We start from the raw sequence: 6,191 nt of genomic DNA on the forward strand, positions 1-6,191 counted from the left end.
ATCAAGTCAGATTCAACTTGTGGTGACCCTATGAACGAGAGATCTCCAAGTCACCTTATCTTCAACTGCCCTGCTATGGATAACAAAATCCATAGATGCTCAAGTCCCATTCAATATCTCTTTCTCTCTCTGGCTTTTCTTCACGAACGAAGATTCAGGAAGGACTCATCCCGCACTTTGTACAAGTGCGTTGATGACTAAAAAGGCCAATCCGGGTTAAACAGGTCCGGTTGCAGAAAGCACAGCAGAAAGTCTCCTTGGGTGATGTTTCCGGGTTGCGGTTCTTTCTGCGTTGCTGTTTCTCTTCGAGACTCATTCAGCGTGAGCTTTCAAAAAAGGCTGCAGCATCGTGGATAGTGCGTCTCCATGCCTCCCGGTGCGAGGCCAGGGCGGACCATTGTTGGTGATCAATTTGGCCGAGCCTGACATGTTGGCATAGAAAATATATAAAATGGCAAAATCAAAGTTTGGTTTCTGGAATTTATATACAGTATTTTTTAAAGCATTTTCAAGCTGTGGATGCTTGAATCCGTGGATAAAAAAATCTGTGGATAAGGAGGGCTGACTGTAGTTACATTGACTCATGGATAAGTCAACACAGGTTTTTGGGTCAATTTTAACTAAAATTTCTATACTTATACATGAATATATAAAATAAGTTTGACATGTTCTCCTAAGACATTAACTTTTGTTGCCAAAGCCATAAGGTAACAAGACCCTTCACACTATGCAGTTATGGTGCTATATTCCACGTTCACTGCCATGGCAACATTATATGGAATCCTGAGATCTGTAGTTTGAGGCACTAAAGCTCTCCAGCTGAGAATTCTAAATATCTGATGAGACTCAGGGCACATCAGGAGGAGCACAAGGCCAGTCATTTATTTGATCTTAGTTGTCTTTCAAAGCCATCTTAAGATGCTGTGACTTGTCTTTGTTATTTTTGTGGATCTTGAAGCTGTTTCCAATCAATGGCAAACCTAATGTGAACCTATCAGATCTTCTTGTAAAGATTTGGGAGGAAGCATTCCATTGCCTTCCTTTGAGCCACACAGAGTGTGATGCGCCAAAAGTCACCCAATAGGTCTCCATAGCTGAATAGAGATTTCAGTCCTAATCTCCTGGAGCCCTAGTCCAATTCTCAGACCACTACACCACACTGGCTCTACACACCATGCTGCTTCTACTATCACATAGTTAAGGCTGAGAACCAAGCCAGAGACTTTTAAGATTCTTTTTTCTGTACTGTAGGTAGATTTCAAGTAAGGTGAATGGGTGGGGACAGCAATTTCAGAAAAATTGCTTTTTTATTGCCCTTTGTTATCCACAAGGTCAGGCTTTCCTGCATCCTTGAATCTAGGAATATTTTCCCTTTCTCTTTCCCTTCAATGTGTTAAATGCTAGATCAACATGAGTTGGAAAGAATTTGTCACTTTGATTTCCTGCCTGTAACAAGGAGGTGAGGCTAAACATGAGGGTGCTGGTAAAAAGGAAGGAACTGTACTTCTGATAAGGAATTGCTTTTATATTTTTGAAACCAGAAGGTTAAGTTACAAGGACCTTCGCAGCAGCTAAACACATGGGCCAACTAAATAGGAGTGTCTGCTTTTGGTCTTTGAGTTTGGCCAAGGAAAATCCAGCAAAGGATTAGAGTTTGGGAAACTTTCCTTTTTGGGATGTCAGCTCCCAGAATCCCCCAACCACTGGCCATGCTAGCTGAGGGATTCTGAGAATTGTAATGGAAGTTGCCTTGCTTGCTGAGGGATTCTGGACCCAGATGCCCCCAAAAGTAAAATTTTGAAGCTCTGCAAAGGATGGGACAGTTGTCTTTTTCAACCACCCAGCACTTTACCAGGCAATGAGTGCATCACATTGCTTCCAAGCCACTGGAGCAAGTTGGGATTCTACTAATGATTCAGTAAACATTCATTATATGCCTTCCTTTGGCCTTTAGTTATACAAATGATTTTAATGATGATTTGTTAACCTTTGGTTAACCATTCACACTCTCCTGTTGGGCCCCCCTCTGCTAAAGCCTTAATTCCCATCTCTTGAAAGTTACCTCAGAATAGTAAAATACAAATAAACAAGCCCTTTGTCAAGGTATTTTTTTTATTAAGAATTATCAGCTTTTTTAAAAACTGTAGAACACACTCAAAATGTGTAATATTTTGAAATGCCAAAGCCTTCCTCTAATCAAACTCTGGCTGTATTTGTGGCTGTATTTGTGACTGCATGTGCTTGCACTTATCTTTTGTTTCTTTTATCCCTTCTGCAACTGATGTTTGAGCTGCACACTCCATGGGTGTGGATTCAATCTCAGATAAATAGTTACTAAATTTACACACACCCTCATAGAACAGACCAGAAGGGAGGCACTTAGAAAGGATTATAGATGAGCACTAACTGTGGAAGAGAAAGCATTGTTCTTGTTATTTGCACAATTATCTTGTTTGCCTTGCTGTTTGCATACAGTGCTTTACCAAACAGTATCCCATCCCAATCAAGGAAGGTTCTTGCTGTTTTGATAGAAATGATAATACATTCTGTCTAGTTAAAGTTTTATCATACCTAAAAGGAAGAATACAAGACTCTGTTGGGAATTAAGGTGAAGCGGGTCAAAAGGGAAGACCAAGCTTATCAGTGGAGAATAGCACCTGGCAGTGACACACATAGCCAGCAATAGTCACAGTTGTAGACTGATTGCATCCAAACAGCCTGCTACCCAGAGCTTAGAAAAGTTACTTTTTGGGATCACAACTCCAAGTAACAGTGAATATACTGGATATCATAGTCTGGAAGTTGAACTTCAAAAAAGGTAACTTTTTCAAGTTCTGCTGCTGTCAGTCCTGTCACACAACATGATTTTTCCTTGTACTTAGTTAACCCAACAGTCTTTTTGCTGGGCCACCCAGTGTTCTTTTCTATACCTTTCATTTTATATTTTACATACAAGATAAATGGATCCAAGAACAAATTGAGCCTTGAACTTTCCCTAGATGCCAAAATAACTAAACTGAGCTATTTTGTGTTGGACATATCATGACAGAACCTGGCATATTAGAAAAAAGAGATACTGCTTGGTAAGGTGGGAAGCAGTAGGGAAAGAGGAAGACTGCATAATAGGTGAATAGACTCAACCAAGGAAGGCACAGCCCTGCGTATGGAAGACCTGAGCAAGGGTGTTAATAACAGGATGTCTTGAAGGTCTCTCGTTCGTAAGTTGCCATAATAATCAAAGCTGGCTTGATGTCAATTAACAAAAACAATATTTTACTCTGCAATTATCTGTCTGTGAAATCTTGCATTTAAGAGTAAAATGCAAAAGAGGAAGGGAGGTGGAAATGGCTGGGGCCCTGATAGATCTCATGACATTCAAGCAACCTGACCAAGTTCCTGTCCCACCAGGAGCAGGTGGCTGAGAGCTATTACACAGAGGATAGACATGACCTCACCACCACATGCAAGTATGGAAAGGGCTGGATTGTTTCTGTTGCACTACAACAAAACAAAACATCTGTGATTCAAAAATGCCCCCCACCTCATGCTTCCCTCAGAAAGACAGATGATATGTTGTTGAGGATCACAGATAATTTATTCCATTATTATAGGGGTGAGCAGAAGAGAGAGAGAGAGAGATTTGGAGAAGGATTTCTGACTTCTGTTTTTTTAAAACAGTAACAGCAACTGCAGTAGGCCTGTGTAGTTCACACAAAGACCTTCCTTCTGTGCCACAAGAAGAGCAGCACCAGAATATCACAGCCATGTGATGCCTGGCACAGTCATAGAACTTGGCTATATCAAAGAAAAATGACCTTCTGCTGGACGGTGGCCAGGGCTGGAAGTGATGGTAGCCTCGGGGTGTGTGGTGGTGGGCATGCAGTGTCTGGTGTTGAACAGGGCCAGCAGCCTGCCTCCATGGTAGAGTTTAGCGGGAAGGTTCAATGTAACCTCCAAACTCCAGTGAATGCCTACTTCCTCTAATGATTGTGCATACAAGGAGGACAAAATCAAGAGACATCTTCCTTTCTAGCAGGTGAATTTGAAGAGGCAGACCCTATTGAATTTGCATAGGGAGACATCTGGGAGATGAAGTCAGGCGCAGCCACTTAATCCAGCTGGGAGAGGTATGGGGAGTCTAGGAGTAGCAGATCTGCTGTGTCAACACTAGTAGCCCCACTGCCCTACCAAAGCAGAGAGTCCACAGTAGGCACCAAGGGACTGAAGCCCCCACCTAACACACCCACCCATGCCTACCCCATCAGTCAGGATGTGGCTCAGCCAGTGCAGTGAGGAGACACTGGTGAAGATCACCAGCTATAAGTGACAGACACCCCAGACTAACCTCCCAAAGCATACCTACTGCCACCTTCATGCCTTGATAGGGAGCCCCACATACTCTTCCCACCTCACCCAGCCAGGGGGTAGTGACAGTCCTTTTCCTCCTCCTTGGGCTCTATCCAGGTGAGCTGGGTGAGCTGTCCATGCACTCATCAGCCTAACCTCCTCCTCAGATCACCTCCTTTGGCACAGACACTGGGCAAGGGAGGAGAGCAGGCTTCAATGGCCCCGCAAATGGCCCAGCAAGCCATCCCAATGGCAGTAGCACTGGAGGGAGCTTGCAGCATTTTCCTGAGTGTCAAGGAAGTCCAGTCGGTGTATAGAGGAGTGCTAGTGGCATTGGCCTCTGACTGTCTGTCTCTCCAGCCCCTCACCCAATTGCTCCAACTGCCTGGTCCCTCACTGCCTCAAGGAGTGCCTGCAACAGATGAAGCAGCAGTTGCACATTCATATGGCAGCCCCCATCCCTTCCCTTGCCCCACCCCAGAGTTCCATATTATATATGAAAATCATATTATGCAAAGGCTCCCAGAACAGATCCTCTGCGTAGTGCACAGGCTGCCTGTAGACTGCTCCCCTGCCTTTCTACCCTAAGATATTACAATGCTTAAAAAAGAAAGTGTAGGATACTGTAGAAACCATCTCTGAGCACTGTTCTGGAACTGAAAACAAAGTCCTAGGTTCAGAATTTTTTAATTATGCTGCCCCATGAATTTCATAGATTTTCTTAAGTCAAGGAATACACAGGAATGATTTTACTGGTCCCTTCCTCTGAAATGTAGCCCACAACATCTGATATCCATTGGCAGTCTTCAATCCAAGTACCAACCAGGAGTGACCCTGCTTAGCATTCAGGATTAAAGAGGAGCATGTGCCTTTAGGCTATTTAGGCATTCATAAAAGTAAAGGTTTTGTTTTTGAAAACTTACAGCAGGAACAGGGTTGTATAGCCCCCAGCACATCAATGGTGCAGAAAAGGAATCCACTCCATTCTAAAACAATCTAAACTAGGCAACCAAAATCCTGAAAAAGTTCTGATTTCTGGGCCAATTCACTATCTTTCTTTCATAGGTAAACTGGAGATGATTAAAGTTCTACCAGGTAAGAGCCGCCATTAAGAAGATTTCATGCTCAGGTAGTTTTTCCTGTTCCTCAGGTATGTAGTTGCCCAATGAGAGCTGCACATACTTATTACCTGAGGATAGGTCACTTGCTTGTAAAAGTTGCTCTTTGCCCCTCCCAGAAGTGTTTGATGTTTTTGTATTAGTTTAGAATGGCATTTTAGAGAACAACATTCCTTTTGCCAAAGCCATAGAGGTCTTACATGTGCCCATTGGGGAGCACATAGAATCATAGAATAATAGAGTTGGAAGAGACCGCAAGGGCCATCCAGTCCAACCCCCTGCCATGCAAGAAATCCAAATCAAAGCATCCCCGACAGATGGCCATCCACATGGCTAAAGATATCAGGCCACTGGGACTGAAGTCCAAGATATTTTGAGATTACCACTTTGCACTGAACCCAGGCACTACTTGCCCAATGTTTTCAATGCTTCTGCCTCTATGCGTCTTAACTGTGAGAACATGCTTCCTTTTCTGTTATAATAAATAACTGTAAAATATAAAAGCATTTTCTTGAGTGTCAAGGAAGTCCAGTCGGTGTATTTTCCCCATCAACATGATGCTGATGACATTCAGTAATAAGAAAAATGACATAATAGCCATGACAAATAGGTGGGGGCATCATTTGAGGGACACAAGTGTGTGTGGTGACACTCTCCAAACATCTGCCTTTTGGTAGAATCAGGCTCTGGCGGTCATCTGTATCCTTTTAAAACCCTGAAGAGATG

Source organism: Sceloporus occidentalis, unplaced genomic scaffold (assembly GCF_023333645.1).
Source record: "Sceloporus occidentalis isolate IW3139 unplaced genomic scaffold, rSceOcc1.0.p SCAF_4, whole genome shotgun sequence".
Taxonomy (NCBI): domain Eukaryota; kingdom Metazoa; phylum Chordata; class Lepidosauria; order Squamata; family Phrynosomatidae; genus Sceloporus; species Sceloporus occidentalis.